An 18,648-nucleotide genomic window follows, 5' to 3' on the forward strand; every position below is an offset into this window, starting at 1 on the left:
ATTTAATATTTTATGTTTTTAATTTCTGGTTCTTTTAGTTTTATTATTTACGCTTTAGCCCTTTTAAAATATGCAATCTTCAGTTTTATTTTATAGTTATTATTTTATTTATTTATATTATTATCATGATATTAATCATGTCATAATTATTGATATTATTATTATCTTTGATTAACATGATTATTTCTATTATAATTGTATTATTATTTACTAGTATGATTACTATTATTTTTATTTTATAATTATTTTGCTAAATTATCATTTCATTTTTTTATGTAGCTATTTTATGCTATTTTTTCCATCACCTTATTATGTATCATGCTTAAATATATTTATTCATTTTCGTACTATACTTGAATAAATTAATTGCACATCACATTAAATGTTATATTCATTTTTACACGACGCATAAAAAATAATTAAAACTGATGCAATATTCTTTATTTAGGGATCTGAGAAGTTGTGCCCCTAACTTACAGGGTACGACTTTCTCCTTGAACCAAATAATCCAATATCCTTTTAAAATTCAAAACACATGAGATTTAGGTAATAATTGAACGATGAGCGTTCTTATTTTTGGGAATTCGAGATCTTATGCCCCAACTTACGGGACATGGCTCTTCGTCTCCGTTGACCCGAAATAAGAAAGCCTTTCTCCATAGAATTTAATTTAGATAGTGACATTTTCGATGCCATCAAATAACATCATGTAAAAGGGGATCACATTTTAAATTCTCTTTAAATTCTCAATTTTCAACGCTAAGACATCAAGTAACTAACTCCCGAACCCCCTTCCTAGATTTCGTAGACCAAAAAATTATCGTTTTAGTAAATTTGACTCTTTTTTTTAAATGATTAAGTTCTGAGGTGATCCAATCACAACAAATAAAATGGATTGGTGGTGACTCCATCTTTTTTTTTAAATAACAAGTCGATTTCCAAAAAGGTTTCGATAGCTTGACGACTTCGTTGGGGATCGAATAAGAGAGTCAAGCCGCGAGTTGATTACTTTTTAGTATTTTTTGTCGAATATTAATAATTTGGTTTAAATTGACGATCCATTCCTTGCACTTCATCCTTCATGTTTTATTTTGGTGGTAAATAATGTCTTTGTTATCTCAGGTTACATATCGATCTAATATATCAGTTTTATTAGTTCTATAGTTTCTCTTTGTATGTTTTCACATATTGCATGACATAAATGGTCTCTTCTGCCCTTCTTAAGTGGGAGTGAGAAGCTATTCCTTCGTGAGGCATTCACCTCTATGTAGGATAGTGGATCGCTTTCATAATACATCCATACCTATTTCTTCGTGAGGTCTTCACCCCCATGCAGTCGTAAGGAAATGTATTCTCCTGAACTGAACTTAGTCTGTATGAGCCTATAATGGGTAAGGATCAAGGAATTTGCATGTAATGAACCCTAAGAGCCTACCCTAGGTAGAACCATGTCAAACCTTTAGCGGTTACCAGAATAGATTACAAAGAAGAAACATTTTAATTGTTATTCTTTGCTTTGTATTCAAGATTTATACAAAATGTACTGGCGTGTTTCATTTTGTTTTGGTTGGTTGCGTTGCATTTTCATTTTAAAAGAAAGGTGTTGATTTGTCTTCAAGTGCTAAATAGAGAGCTTGTTGATAGTACAAGAAAGAACATTTGTTTTCTCCTTACTTTAGCACATATTTTAGCATTTTCAATTCAGTAAATTGCATTTTATAACTCAATGGATCTTAGCCTATTTATCTTTAATTTTGTCATGTTTTGGTACCAATTTTGCTGCATGAGTATTTTCAGATTGCACCCAGAATTGTCGCCGCACCTAACAGCTATCCGGACAAGAAAAAAAATGTGTGCTCTATCCAGTCTGGTATAACCAACTTGTACGTACAGAGGCAGCATGATTCTGATGAAAGGACACCTGAGCCGTTTGGGAAGAATATAGATATTCATGTGAAAAGAAAAAAAAGGCTTTTTTGGAAGTATTATCTTCTTCAATCTATCTTTTGAAGATTTCGACTATGGCAGCTTAAGCCTCCTACAGGCGAACCGACATGAAAGGGATACAACTTAGCTCTTGATGAGGAGCCCTGAGTGCAACATAAGAGGCAGTTGATAGATCAAATTGAGATTTTCTAAGAATAGTACTCTCCACTTTTTCTTTTATATTTCTTTTCTAAACGATAGTGATTACTTTTTATTTCATGTTTGCGCGGAAGTACACATCATTTCTAGGTTAAATGATATTTTATTCAATCTTGCTTCTACTGTTTAATCTTTGGGTTTGAATGTTTTTAGTAAGGAAGTGTTATTGCAGACATTGACACTGGAAAGTGCAGTGATAGTTGAAGCTAACAAGCATGACAATGGAAGTTGCTTAAGGATTAGAGGAATTTAATCCACTTGTTCTTAATAGTATTCCATTGCCATTATCGGAAGATTTGGCTAATGTGCATGTTTAAGTCTTAGATTCAATATGGAAGTTAAGCTGGTAAGATATTCTTTACAATTTAATGCATCGACAATCACCTATCCTTTTATACCTTATGAGCACTTAGTATTCTGTTGAATATTCATATTGGGGATCCCAGTTTCTCCTTATCATATTTTATCTTATTTTTTTCAAGTTATTGCTTTGAAAACTACACTCACAATTTATCTCGTTCCTATCTATTTATTGCACTGACATTGATAGATAAAAGGCAACCATCCTTATGGGATCGATATCCAACAGGCTAATATTTGTCTACTATACTTGCATTGACAGTGTACGCTTGCAAATTATTTCTATGACGTTAAACAGTTGATCAAGTTTTGGCACCGTTACCGGGGATGGCGTTTGTTTGATGTTTATTTTTGTTTGTTTTTATTTCATAATATTTAGTTGTTACTACCTGTTTTTTTCGCTATTTTCACATTTTATTTTAGGTGTTGTATGACCTGAAGCAATTCGGAGTTTCTTGCCGATTTTGATCCAGAAATTGAAAGAACCGTTCGGAGGAGGCTTCGAGAATAAAGGAATATGGCTTTATCAAGAAACTATGAAGTCATACCCCCTGATGTAGAAGCAAAATTCTAATGACCCACCGTTGCCGCAAGATGCTCAAATACAAAACAAGCCTATACAAGATTTTGTAGTACCTATCTTGGATGACTTACAACCAGGAGTTGTTAGGTTAGCAATCCAAGCTAGAAATTTTGACCTCAAGCTAGTAATGTTTCAAATGCTGAATTCTAATGGGCAATATGTTGGTCTACCTCATGAAGATGCATGAGAACATTTTAAATCATTTTTATTGATTTGTGCTTCCTTTAGTCAACAAGGCATTCCTGATGACAATGTGAAGATGCAATTATTTCCTTATTCCTTGTAGGGAAGAGCTTGTACTTGGTTCTTTGGGCTACCTACCAGATCAATTACTTCTTAGAATGCACTAGCAACACAATTTGTTTCGATTTAACTCGTTGACATTGAATGCTCGTCTCTAAAATGATATTACAGCTGGATGATGAGAATCTTCACACTACATGGGAATGTTATAAATCTTTGCTTTGATGTTGTCCCATGCACGACATTCAACAGGAAACACAAATTGAGATTTTCTATAATGGGCTGAATTCACACACGAGGAATCTTGTCGATGCATCAACCAATGGTCCCTTGTTGGATTGTACTTATAATGATGTTATTGGAATTCTAGAGAGAATTGCTCAAAATAATTATCAATATCCTATCTCTAGAGTTGCACAAGCAAAAGCTACTCCGAGATTTATTGAACTGGATGCAATATCTGCACTTAGTGCTCGCATTTCTTCTCGTGCAAATATGAAAAAAAATATGCAAGGGACCAGTGACGTTGCACCTATACAAGTCGCTCAACAAGTTGATGTTCCTACCTTTTGTTGGGAGATTTGTCGTGACAACCATAGCTATGAAGATTGTCCACAAAATACAGAGAATGCCTTTTATGTTAGTAACATCCGCAACAATTCTTATGGCAACTCTTATAATAATTCTACACGCAATCAACAGCCTTGGGGAACTCAGAATGCTGGACAAAATACTGCGGCATTCTGGTATGGGAATATTTCTACTCAAGGTAATTATAATCCAAAACAAGGGAATTACAATGAACAACAGTACAACTACAATTAGCACACTCAAATGCATCCACAACAAAGCCAAATGCATCCACACCAGAATCAGATGCAGCCACAACACTCTTTAATGCCACATCAGCATGTTAAAGAGCATCGACGATAATAGTACACGCAAGCTTCTCCTTCTGACCCGTTAGTAGCTCTTGAGGCTTTAATGCAAGAGTATATGACTCGTATAGAAGATATTGTGCAAGGGAATTCATCTTCTATTTGGGCGTTGGAGGCACAATTACGACAGCTTGCTTCAAATTTGAATACTAGACCACCAGGCATTGGAAACACGGAAATTTACATATTTTTACATACATTTTTTAACTTAAAAATCATACAGTTTCGATAAAATTCTTATCGGAAAGATAATTAATTTTTACAAAATAATTAAAGTGCACTTAAAATATGAACATGTTGAATTTTAGTTAATTTTATAATTAATTTTGATGAATTTTGGTTATTTTCGACAGATTTGCACAAAGGGCGAAAAATGGCTCGACAGACACTACTAGAAACGCAAAACTGAGAAGCAATTTGAAGTATCAAGGTGAACTAAATTTTAGCCTAAGACGGTCTAAAATTATATGTATTAATTCATAATATAATTAATTTTAATTTATATCCAATTTAATTTGGGTTAATAAATTATTATTAATTAATTTTGAAAATGTGGTCCACTTGAATTCAACCGAGTGAACTAAACAGACCAAGAAATGGACAGCCCAAAAACCGTCCCAAGAGCTGACCCAAATCAATTTTTTAGCTGATTATTTAAGCTTGCAAAGAGGTCATTAAAGACTTGTTCAAGTTGCATTCAAACCCCTCCACAATTGGTGGCTTTATAGATTTGCCCCAAGACTAAATTGGCAAAGTTGAAACTATCAACCTTGCCACATGTGTGGTCGGCCTAGGGAGGGCTCTTTGGCTAATAATTTTAGCTATTTTTAGTAGCCTTCCTCAGCTATAAAAACCCCCTTAGACTGGTCATTTTAGAAACACACCTCAAGCATTCACATCTTTCCTCTCTTCTTTTCCATTCCAAAATTCCCTTGCTCTCTTGCCGATTTCTCCTCTTGGGAAAGGGGAATTCATCAGCTATTTAGAGTAGCAATTAAATTTTCATAGCAGTCTTGGTCAATGAGGACAACAGAGAAGGAAGAATGAAGTAACTAGTCGAGCCACAGAAAAACATCGGATTTGATTCTTGTTCCCTATCTCTTTAATTTTTGTTGTTGTTATGCTAGAAATATCTATAAATATTTATGTTGTTGGTATGGTTAATTTAATAAATTTAGCTTGAATTTAATTCATGTTAGGTTGATTGCATTTCGTTTGTTAACATTATTGAAATTCTGTTTATATTGTTATAGGCCTCGGTAAGATGCTTGATTAAGTAAAATCATGACTAAGTTATTCTTGCATTACAATTGTTAGGTAACTAATGAATTAATTATTTAAACAAATTAAAATTGTAATTAATGGACACAGTACTTAATCAATGTATGTTTAATCATCTAAGGTAGCTGAGGGTTAGATTAGCAACGATATCTGATGATACATTTGCTTTGCATAACTTTCAAGATTATTGTGATTAAACTGTTTCAAGGTAAGGATCCTTTGTTAACTCACATAGTCTTTTATGTGCTTATAAAATTGAGTTAATTGTTTGAATTGACATAGGGATATGTACAAGAGATTATATCGATTTAATAAGTATGTATGTGCAATAACATATTTACCTATTAAGATTTGTTTAATCGGTTGAATTGACATAGGGATATAGTCAAGAGATAAATGGATTTTGGTAGGTGAGTATGTTCATAAGTTAGCAAATTACCGAGTTGCCGTGAACTTATTCGTAACAATATAAACATGATTTTAATAATTCTAAGTTAAGAAATATAATTAATCTAACACAATTATTTTGAAATTGTGCATTTGAGATTTATTTATTTAGTTCACTAAGTTTAAAATCTTAGTTTTTAATCACCCTCTTCAAACAAAATATTTTTCTTCACCAAAGTGTTTTAAATAGCATTCATAAATAATTCTTTTCATAGTCCCTGTGGGTACAATAACTCGACATTTACTTGTCACTTTATTACTTGTTGCGATTGTATACACTTGCACATTTCCGCCGTCCCAAGTTTTTGGCGCCGTTGTTAGTTTTGCATTTTGGTTTATTTTTCTGTTCTTATTTTAACTTAGTTAATTTTTTCTATGATTATTTCAGTTGTTTATGAGTATTGACCGAATCATTGATTTACTCCCAATAGACCATGATATTGAATGAACTTTTCGACAGTGAAGAAGACAAGCAAGTCAGAGAATGACTGAAGAGATGAACTTCGAAAATTCGAATCAAGGAAACAAAGCAAACCTTGTTCAAAATCCTGTCCTTATTGCTGATGATAGGGATAAAGCTTTAAGAAAGTATGTCGTGCCAGTATTTCATGATCTTAATCCGGGTATTAGGAAACCCGAAACTGAGGCACAATAGTTTGAGTTGAAGCCAGTCATGTTTTAGATTCTTCAGAAAGTGGGCCAATTCAGTGGAATGCCTACCGAAGATCCTCACTTACACTTAAGATTGTTTATAGAAGTGAGCAATTCTTTCAAGTTAGCCAAAGTACCCGAAGATGCATTACGATTGAAGCTGTTCCCATATTCATTAAGGGACAGGGCTCGAGCATGGTTGAACTCATTACCACCAAACTCAATTTCAACATGGCAAGAGTTAGCAGAACAATTCCTTATGAAGTACTTCCCGCCTAGCAAGAGTGCTAAGTTGAGGAACGAGATCACTACTTTCCAACAAATGGATGATGAGTCATTGTATGAGGCATGGGAAAGGTACAAAGAATTATTACGAAAGTGCCCTAATCATGGAATCCCACTCTGCATACAACTTGAGACATTTTATAATGGTCTCAATGCTCACACGAGGATGGTAGTGGACACTTCTACTAATGGTTCTCTCCTTTCTAAGTCTTATAATAAGGCTTATGAAACCATTGAGAGGATTGCCAGCAACAATTATCAATGACCAACCAATCGAGCAGCATCAAGAAGACCAGTTGCTGGAATACATGAAGTAGACGCTCTTACTTCACTCGCATCTCAAGTATCATCAATATCCTAAATGTTAAAAAATCTTACTACTAATGGGTGTAATAGTTTTGCAGCACAACCACTGAATCAATTTGAAAATATAGCCTGTGTTTATTGTGGGTAAGGACATTTGTTCGAAGAATGTCTATCAAACCCAAAATTTGTGTATTACATGGGTAACTAGAACCAAAATTGAGGAAGGCAAGGGCTGAAATCCAATTTCTATAACCCATCATTGTGCAACCACCCGAATTTTTCCTGGAGTAACCAAGGGGCAGGAACCAGTAACAATTATGCCAAACCTAGATTGACCCACCCACTTAGTTTTTCCCAACAAGATCAGAAACAAACCCACGTTGAACCATCCAATAGCCTAGAGAACCTATTGAAGGCATACATGGTGAAAAATGATGCCCTTCTAAGGAATGTGGAGAATCAAGTGAACCAGATTGCAACTTAACTCAGAAACCAACCACAAGGTGCTTTATATAGTGATACAGAGAATTTGAGGAATCTAGGGAAGGTGCATTGTAAAGCATTGACATTGAGGAGCAGAAAGACTTTAGAGCCCAATTTCATCGAAGTTGAGATGGAGCCAGCTGACGCTCAAGACTAAGAGGAAGTTCAACCGAGTGTTAAAATTCCAATTTCACCAGAAATTGAATATGCAAAATCTGACAAGGTAACTTCTGAACCAGCTAATTCTGATAAAATAATAACTCTGTTAGATGCAGAATTGCCACAGAAAATAAATCAACCAGTTCCAGTAAAGAAACCTCCACCACCCTACCCTCAAAGACTTTAGAAGCAGAAGCAGGAAATTCAATTCAAGAAGTTCCTAGATGTACTCAAGCATCTTCATATCAACATCACGTTAGTTAAAGCACTTGAACAAATGCCAAACTACTTCAAATTGATGAAGGGTATCCTATCTAAAAAATGAAGGCTTGGAGAATTTGATATGATAGCCCTATCGAATGAAGGCAGTGCATATCTTCAAGACAAACTACCCTCAAAATTGAAGGATCTTGAATGTTTTACCATACCTTGCAATATTGGAGCAACATATTGTGGTAAGACACTATGTGACTTGGGTGTGAGTATCAACTTGATGTTTACAAAGGTGAACTGACCATTGACTTAGTGATGAGCATGTTACCTTCAATGTTTTTGAATCTATTCAATGCAACGATAAAGAAGAATGTCATAATTTCGATTTGATAGATGATCTAATTGAAGAAGAATTCAATAACCAAAGCACAATACCTTCTAAGGAGTTTGCAGTGACATATAATGATGAATTCATAGATAATTGTGACATCATGGTTGAAGCTAATAATATTGAACTCAGGCATGGATTGCAGATTGAATCCTTAGACTTAGCCAATAGAACAGGTCCAATTTTCAAGCCATCTATCGACGAAGCTCCTACTTTGGAATTGAAACCACTACCTACTCATCTTAAATATGTATTTCTTGGTGATAACAATACTCTCCCAGTTACTACCTCCGCAACACTAGGTGTAACTCAAGAAGAGAAATCGATCCAAATTCTTAAGCAACATAAACGAGCTATTGTTTGTAGTATTGTCGATATTCAAGGCATTAGTCCATCTTTTTGCATGCACAAGATCAAGTTGGAAGATGAAGGTAAGTAATCAATTGAGCAACAAAAAAGATTAAATGAGAAGATGAAGGAAATTGTTAAGAAAGAAATTATAAAATGGCTTGATGCTAGAATTATTTACCGTATTTCTGATAACAATTAGGTAAGTCAAGTGCAATACGTTCTTAAAAAGAGTGGCATCACTATGGTTAGCAACGAAAAAGATGAATTAATTCCTACACACGCATTCCTACGGGATGGTGAGTCTGTATGGATTATCATAAACTTAATGCTGCCATAAGCAAGGACCACTTCTCACTTCCTTTCATTGACCAAATGTTGGATAGGCTTGCTGAAAGAGCCTATTATTGCTTCTTGAATATTCTTGGTACAATCAAATTGCTATTGCACCAGAGGATCAAGAGAAAACAACTTTCATCTGTCCCTTTGGTACTTTTGCTTGTCACTGTATGCCTTTCGATCTTTGCAATGCACCAGCCACATTTCAAAGTTGCATGATGGTAATATTCTCAGATATGATTGAAGATTCTTTAGAGGTTTTTATGGATGATTTCTCAGTTTATGGGAATGATTTTAATCATTATGCTTACAATTTGGATAAAGTATTACAGTGATGTGAAGACACACATCTTGTTCTAAATTGGGAAAAATGGCATTTCATGGCAATTAAAGGCACTGTATTAGCCCATCGCATCTCTAGTTAAGGCATTGAAGTAGATAAATGTGAAAGGTATTCACAGTTTTATTGGTCATGCAGGGTTTTACCAAATATTTATTATACATTTCTCGAAAATTGCAAAGCCTTTATGCTCATTTCTAGAACAGAATTGAAAATTTCTCTTTGATGATGCATGTCTAGAGGCATTCATTCAATTAAAGACGCAGCTAGTAAATGCGCCCAATGTCATTACACCAGATTCGTCTCAACCTTTTGAAGTTATGTGTGATGCAAGCGACTTTGTTGTGGGTGTTGTTCTAGGACAATGCAAGTTAAAAATATTTCACGCTATCTATTATGCTAGCAAAACTCTTACAGAGGCTCAAATTAATTATACCAGTATAGAGAAAGAATTGTTGGCTATAGTCTTTGCTTTCAACAAGTTTTGTTCTTATCTTGTCGGTGCAAAGGTTAATGAATTTACTGATCACTTGGTGTTGAGATATCTTTTTAAAAAAAGAATGCAAAACGAAGATTAATACGTTGGATCTTACAGTTTCAAGAAGTCAACATCGAGATAAAGGACCGCAAGGGTTCAGAGTATCAAATTGCAGACCATCTGTCTTGATTGGAAGTTGGTAGCGAAGATGGAACATACTTCAAATTGTCAACGCATGTGACAGCCCAAAATTGACCCTAGTCGGGAAGTGGTTTCGGGACCACAAAACCAAGTCATAAAAATAATTGATTTCCATATTCTATGCTTATTATGTGTGTACATGAGTATGTGGAAGTTTCATTCTCCAATTTTGCCAATTGCATGAGAAATTATTAAATAGGGATTGATATGAGACATGGTGAGAATATGATAGGCTAATTTAAAATGGTCTATTAATGCATGTTGTGAAAATGATGGGTTTGCATGTCAAATTACCCAAAATTTGAGCTAGTGGTTGGCCATGCTATGGGTGGAAACATGTTGGGAACATGTTGGCCTAGTGAGGTATGTAGGAAAAAAATAAAATAAGGGGCATGGGCATAAAATAATGAAAAGGAGTATGATGAATACAAAAAAAAATGTGTGTAGTTGTTTTCCCCCCCCATTGCCGTGAGCTAAAGAAAAGAAAGGAGAAAATTTTTGTTCATCCTTTCTCATCTTCATTTAGCCGAAACTAGAAAGAAAAAAAAAACAAAGAAAAAAAAATGCTTATCCTTTGGTTCATCCTTGGCCAAAAATTTTAAGGAGGAAGGAAGAAGAAAGGTTGAAGAGGTTCGGCCATGCATGTAGCTAGGCTAAGGTATGTTTGATGATGTTCCATGAGATGCATGCATGTTTTAGTTGTTAGCTTGAGTTCTACCTAGCCCATGGTCTAAATCTTGCTATGTGATGGAAATGACACTCGGCCATGGATGCATCATTCTTGGTTGATGTTTGATGTTGTGGTGATGAGGCATGAGGATGAGTTAAGATTCGGCCTAGGTGGAGTTTGTGTTAATGCCATTGCATGCTAAATATGAAGCTTGTTAATGATGCATGTGATGGTGGCTTGATGATTCTTGAACCTCCTTTTTAGCATTTTTGAGTGAGCACATATGTGCATTGGTTGCTAAATGGAGAAGAATCGGCTAGCAAGTTGTGTGCTAAGGCCGAATATAACTTTTGCATGTTAATGAGCAATGCATGTGTTAAATTGATGGAAAGGGAGAGGATGCTTTACTAGTGTGTATATGTGTGTATTAGCCAAGTTTTGAACTTGAAACAAAAGGGTGTTTAGTCAATACAAGTGACCATACTTGTAGAATGTATTAAGTGTTGAAATCGGCCCCAAAATAGACATGCATATTCGGCCAAGGGGGAAAAATTAGCTAAAATGTTGAGTTTGATTCATGATTCCGTACATATGTGACTTTAATGTCTAATGTATAAATATGGGCTAAGTGCCTTGTGTTCCTCTTTTCGATGCTCAAATGATTAAATCAATTTATTTGTTTAATTAAGCTCAAGAGCAAAGGGGAACAAAATCCGATAAAGGGAAGGAAAAAGTGGTCGAATAGCTATCGGAATCGTTCGACAACACCCGAGGTAAGTTCTTGAGTAAGAGAGCTTAAATTAAGATTTGATTAGATCATGTTTTAAGCAAATTAAAATCATGCTCTTTGTGTGTGGCTATTGAGCCGAAATTACAAGAATGATAAGTGTCTTGTGTTCGAGTTTTGCTAACGAAAATGAAATACGAATGTGCCATGATTTATTGTTAAATGTGCATGGTTATTTGAATGATGTCCGGGCTAAGTCCCGAAGGCTTTGTGCTAAGTGACCATATCCGGACTAAGATCCAAAGGCATTTGTGCGAGATACTAAATCCGGACTAAGATCCGAAGGCATTTGTGCGAGATACTAATTCCGGGTTAAGCCCGAAGGCATTTGTGCGAGTTACTAAATCCGGGTTAAGTCCCGAAGGCATTTGTGCGAATTACTATAACCGGGCTATGTCCCGAAGGCATTTGAACGAGGAGCTATATCCGGTTAAATTCCGAAGGTACGTGATTTGGGAATGAATGAACTTGCTGTAAAATTCCAGTTAATACTCTCGAAACATCTCAACATTGAGGTATGTTTCGTATGTGCTTGAATTTAGTTGAGCCCTTACAAATAAGTATCCGCTCAGTTGATAAACGAGCTACCGGCCTTTGGCTGAGTTCATCTTTTGTGTATGTACATAAGGGTTGATAATGTGAAGCAAGTACGATATCGTAAATTTGTGCATATGAAATTACCCATTTAGCTATATGAATGCTATACTTTTGTTGTGCTGGAATTCCTTGCTCAAAACTTACTAAGCATAAATTGCTTACTCCGTTTCATTGCTCCTCTGTTTTATAGATTTGGTTCTCCAGCTATCGGACTCGGGATCTTGAGGTCAAAGTCGCCCACACTATCAAAGCCCCCTTTTGGTACAATTTTGGTTGAACTTCGAAATGGCATGTATAGGACTACCCGTTTGTTGTGGGTCGTGGACCCTTTGGACTTGTATAAATTTTGGATAGCCATGCGAAAATGGCTTATATGTGTTTGAGTATAATGTTATAATCATTTGGTGTGGATATGCTTGACAAGGATTGGCTACGGGGATGGTTAATCACTTTCATAAATTGTGCTATTTATGCAAAAAGGGCTAGTTGAATCATGGAAACCATGAAATAGGTAAAGTCTACCTTAAAGGCAGATGCTGACAGCAGCAGTGATGTAGATTTGGAAAATCACTAAAAATAGTAGGAATGGAATTAAATAGTGAATAAATTATGTAAACAAACCTTGATGAATCTACTTTCATAGGAAAGTAACGAAACAATCATACGGACAGTATGTTAAGAGATATTCAGGTTCTCGTGAGACAGGGCCAGAACGGTTTCTGGATTCCCTGTTCCGACTTTGGAAATTCATTATAAATTAACCAGAGATAATTAGGAGTCATACCATATATGTATAGATTTCTCTCTGAGTGTAGTTTCTATAGAAACAAACGGCATCAGTATTTAAGCTCTGTGCAGGGAGATATCCAGGTCGTAATGCGCAAAGGTCAGTGTAGTCGATCCCTGTAACATGGGAGACTTTGACTAATAAACTGTACTAATTGGCCTGACCAAAAATTCTAGAAAAAAATATGTAGATGGGCATATGAGTCTAGTTTCAGGGAAAAATCACGAAACTGATTTTCGAGTTGTGAAACTCAAGATATGATTTTTAAAGCGACTAGTACGCAGATTGGCAGTGTCTGGGAAATTTTTTTATAAGGGGTTTAAAGTCTGTTAACACCTCGTGTTCGACTCCGGTGTCGGTCTCGGGTTTGGGGTGTTACATTTGATTGGTATCAGAGCTACGGTTTAGTCGATTCTAGGACTACCGTAATGCGTTGGGTCTAGCTATACATGCCATTTTATGTGATTACTTGATAGTGTGGTGATTTCTGACAATTGTAAATGTGTTTATTTATAGTAATGGATCCCGATCCCGACCGAGAGGTAGCTGATGATCTTGAGAGTGTAGCGCCTGCTCCCGCACAAGGGACAGTGCCAACGGACTCTCAACCTAATGCTAGTAACCCGAATGATGAAGCTAGACAAGCTTTCTATAGCGTGATGAATGATTGGTTCAACCAATACATTCGAACTAATACGGCTGTTCCACAACCTCCATTCCCGACTAATACCACCCCTGCACCTACAATACCTCCGGTAACTAACCAAATAAGGTCAAATAAGCCACCAGTTGACAGAATCCGAAAACATGGGGCTACTGAATTTAAGGCTACGGATAGCGACGATGCCGAGCAAGCTGAATTTTGGTTGGACAACACTATCCGGGTACTCGATGAGCTATCTTGTACACCCGATGAATGCCTAAAGTGTACTATCTCCTTGCTACGCGATTCTGCCTACTATTGGTGGAGTACTCTGACTTCTGTTGTGCCCCGAGAGCAAGTAACTTGGGAGTTTTTCCAAACTGAGTTTCGGAAAAAGTATATCAGTCAGAGATTTGTTGATCAAAAATGGAAGGAATTTCTTGAGCTTAAGCAAGGTTCCATGTCAGTTACTGATTACGAGCGAAAATTTGTTAGACTTAGTAGATACGCTCGGGAATGTGTTTCGTCCGAGGCTATCATGTGTAAACACTTCGAGGATGGGCTGAATGAAGATATAAAAATGTTCGTTGGCGTTCTTGAAATACGAGAGTTCGTAGTACTTGTCGAGCGAGCTTGTAAAGCCGAAGAGCTTAGAAAAGAAAAACAAAAAGTTGATGAGGGAACTGGAGAGTTTCGTAAAAGATCCTCGGGAAAGTCTCTTCAACAGGCATCGAAGAAATTTCGAGATGATGTGGGCTGGTCGAGAGGCACTTCGGGCCTTTTTAGACGAGATCGTGATCGACCCCCTGTGGGTACACGAGGCACTTCGGTCGCCAGTGTTGGGGATGAACGTCGAGACAGAACGAAATGTCGATATTGCGGTAAATGGCATTCGGGGAGTTGTAGATTCCCTGACCGCTCCTGTTACAAGTGCGGATCGGTTGACCACTTCATTAAAGATTGCCCAAGGTTGTCTGAACAGAATGTAAATCAGAGTGGGAAACCGGGTGCTACCACTGCTCGAGGTAGACCATCTGGAAATACGGGCAATGCTGGTGGTGGTCAGAGAGGATCTAGAGATGCTACGACCAGATCCGAGGCTCGTGCGCCTGCTAGAGCTTATGCTATACGTGCCCGCGAGGATGCTTCTTTGCCTGATGTTATTACCGGTACTTTTACACTCTTTGATACTAATGTAATTGCTTTGATTGACCCCGGTTCTACTCATTCTTACATATGTGAAACCTTAGCATCCAGTAAGACTTTACCTATTGAGTCTACTGAGTTCGTAATTCGGGTGTCAAACCCCTTGGGTCGTTACGTGCTTGTCGACAAAGTGTGTAAGAAATGTCCCCTAGAAATTCGAGGTTCCTGTTTCCCGGCGGACTTGATGCTTTTGCCGTTTGATGAATTTGATGTTATTCTTGGTTTGGATTGGTTGACCGCGCATGATGCGGTTGTGAATTGCAAAAGCAAGACTATTGATTTGAGGTACGCAAATAACGAAGTAATCTGAGTTGAGTCTACGGACTTGGAGGGGATGCCAGCTGTAATATCAGCAATGTTGGCCCAGAAATATGTAAGAAAAGGGTGCGAAGCATACCTTGCGTATGTACTTGATGACAAAGAATTAGAAAAGAAACCCGAATTTGTGCCGGTGGTTTGTGAATACCCGGATGTTTTTCCTGAAGAATTACCGGGTTTACCACCTGTTCGGGAGGTAGAGTTTGGTATTGAGCTTGTACCTGGGACTACGCCGATTTCGATAGCTCCGTATCGTATGGCACCAACCGAGTTAAAAGAGTTGAAAGCTCAGTTGCAAGAATTGACGAATAGAGGTTTTGCTCGACCAAGTTTCTCACCTTGGGTGCACCAGTATTGTTCGTGAAAAAGAAGGACGGAACCATGAGGTTGTGCATTGACTATCGTCAACTGAATAAAGTGACGATAAAGAACAAATATTCGTTGCCGCGCATCGATGATTTGTTTGACCAACTGAAGGGAGCCATAGTGTTCTCAAAATAGATTTGAGATCGGGCTATTATCAGTTGCGAATTCAAGAATCAGACATACCCAAAACTGCCTTCAGGACGAGATATGGTCACTACGAGTTCTTAGTGATGCCGTTTGGGCTCACAAATGCCCCTGCGGTATTTATGGATTTGATGAATCGGATCTTCAGACCATATTTGGATTGGTTCGTAGTTGTGTTCATTGATGACATCTTGGTCTATTCAAGAGATGAGACCGAACATGCTGAGCATCTGAGGCTAGTGTTGCAAATTTTGCGGGATAAGCAGTTATATGCTAAGTTCAGTAAGTATGAGTTCTGGTTAAGAGAGGTTAGCTTCTTGGGTCATGTGGTATCCGCATCGGGTATTCGAGCTGACCCGAGCAAAATTTCAGCCATACTTAACTGGAAGCCTCCAAGAAATATTACCGAAGTTCGGAGCTTCCTGGGACTCGCCGGTTATTACCGACGATTTGTCAAAGGTTTCTCGATGATAGCCACACCAATGACGAAGCTACTTCAAAAGGATGTTAAGTTCGAATGGACGGAGAAATGTCAGAAAAGTTTTGATCAACTAAAAACTTATTTGACTGAAGCTCCAATTTTAGTGCAACCCGAATCAGGCAAAGAGTTTGTCATTTATAGTGACGCATCCCTACTTGGGTTGGGTTGCGTATTGATGCAAGAAGGTCGAGTTGTGGCCTATGCGTCGAGACAATTAAAGCCACATGAGAAAAATTATCCGACCCATGATCTTGAACTAGCTGCCATCGTATTTGCTTTAAAAATATGGCGACATTACTTATTTGGTGAAAAGTGCCATGTATTTTCGGATCACAAAAGTTTCAAATATTTGATGACTCAAAGAGACTTAAATCTGCGACAAAGACGTTGGCTTGAGTTGTTGAAAGATTACGAGCTTGTCATTGATTACCACCCGGGAAAGGCTAATGTGGTTGCGGACGCCTTAAGCCAGAAGTCATTGGTTGCTTTACGAGCAATGAATGTGCATTTGTCTTTTCTACCTGACAATGTGTTAGTTGCTGAATTAAAAGCCAAACCATTATTGATTCATCGAATTCGTGAAGCCCAGAAAGTTGATGATGATTGTTTGAGGTTCAGAAGTCGTTTGTGTGTTCCAAGGAGTTCGGAACTCATTTCGATCTGAACGAAGCCCATTGTAGCCGAATGTCAAGTCACCCGGGGAGTACGAAAATGTACAACGATTTGAAACGTTGGTTTTGGTGGCATGGTATGAAACGAGACATCTCCGACCTTGTTTCGAGATGTTTAATATGTCAACAAGTGAAAGCGGAACATCAAGTGCCTTCAGGATTACTTCAGCCGATCATGATACCCGAGTGGGAATGGGATCGAGTCACAATGGACTTTGTGTCTGGACTGCCATTGTCAACAAGTAAGAAGGATGCGATTTGGGTTGTTGTCGATAGACTGACTAAGTCGGCTCACTTTATCCCCGTGTGTATGGATTTTTCATTGGATAGACTAGTTGAATTGTACGTTTCTCAGATTGTGAGATTACACGGGGTACCTATTTCTATCGTGTCGGATAGAGATCCGAGATTCACCTCGCGATTTTAGAGGAAATTGCAAGAAGCTTTGGGTACCAAGCTGCATTTTAGCACTGCTTTTCATCCCCAAACCGATGGTCAATCTGAGCGGATAATTTAGATACTTGAGGATATGTTGAGATGTTGCATCCTCGAGTTCAGTGGTTCATGGGAACGGTATTTACCTTTGATTGAATTCGCTTACAATAATAGTTTTCAATCAAGTATTAAGATGGCACCTTACGAGGCTTTGTACGGTCGTAAATGCCGTACACCATTGTTTTGGACCGAGCTCGGTGAAAGTAAAATTTTCGGAGTTGATTTGATTAAGGATGCCGAACAGAAAGTAAAGGTAATCCGTGAAAGTCTGAAAGCAGCCACAGATCGTCAAAAATCGTATGCGGATTTGAAACGAAAGGATATTGAATATCAGGTGGGAGATAAAGTGTTCCTTAAAGTTTTGCCTTGGAAAAAGGTACTCAGGTTTGGCCGTAAGGGCAAGTTGAGCCCGAGATTCATTGGGCCGTACGAAATCTCCGAACGAGTTGGTCCGGTTGCGTATAGATTGATTTTGCCCCCTGAGCTTGAAAAGATTCACGACGTCTTTCATGTTTCGATGCTTCAATGCTTCGACGCTATCGATCTGATCCATCACACATAATTAGCCCATCAGAGGTTGAAATTCAAGCCGATATGAGTTATGAAAAAGAACCGATGCGTGTCCTAGCTCGTGAAGTGAAAGAGTTGCGAAACAAAAGGGTTCCGTTAGTTAAGGTGTTATGGCTCAAACACGGGATCGAGGAACCTACTTGGGAAACCGAGAGCTCGATGAAAGAACGATACCCAAACCTATTTACCGGTAAGATTTTCGGGGACGAAAATTTCTTAAGTGGGGGAGAGTTGTGACAGCCCAAAATTGACCCTAGTCGGGAAGTGGTTTCGGGACCACAAAACCGAGTCATAAAAATAATTGATTTCCATATTCTATGCTTATTATGTGTGTACATGAGTATGTGGAAGTTTCATTCTCCAATTTTGCCAATTGCATGAGAAATTATTAAATAGGGATTGATATGAGACATGGTGAAAATATGATAGGCTAATTTAAAATGGTCTATTAATGCATGTTGTGAAAATGATGGGTTTGCATGTCAAATTACCCAAAATTTGAGCTAGTGGTTGGCCATGCTATGGGTGGAAACATGTTGGGAACATGTTGGCCTAGTGAGGTATGTAGGAAAAAATAAAATAAGGGGCATGGGCATAAAATAATGAAAAGGAGTATGATGAATACAAAAAAAATGTGTGTAGTTGTTTTCCCCCCCATTGCCGTGAGCTAAAGAAAAGAGAGGAGAAAATTTTTGTTCATCCTTTCTCATCTTCATTTAGCCGAA

The 18,648-nt window shown here is 37.5% G+C and overlaps 1 non-coding gene across 1 annotated transcript; it reads right to left on the reverse strand.

Moving 5' to 3' along the window:
- Positions 1-6,937: 6,937 nt before the first annotated feature.
- On the reverse strand, positions 6,938-7,044 carry LOC121218816 (small nucleolar RNA R71). The gene has a single exon (XR_005915293.1). It is a non-coding gene; the product is annotated as a small nucleolar RNA R71 (small nucleolar RNA).
- Between the last annotated feature and the right edge of the window lie 11,604 nt (positions 7,045-18,648).

This window comes from Gossypium hirsutum, chromosome D06 (genome assembly GCF_007990345.1).
Source record: "Gossypium hirsutum isolate 1008001.06 chromosome D06, Gossypium_hirsutum_v2.1, whole genome shotgun sequence".
Lineage (NCBI taxonomy): Eukaryota > Viridiplantae > Streptophyta > Magnoliopsida > Malvales > Malvaceae > Gossypium > Gossypium hirsutum.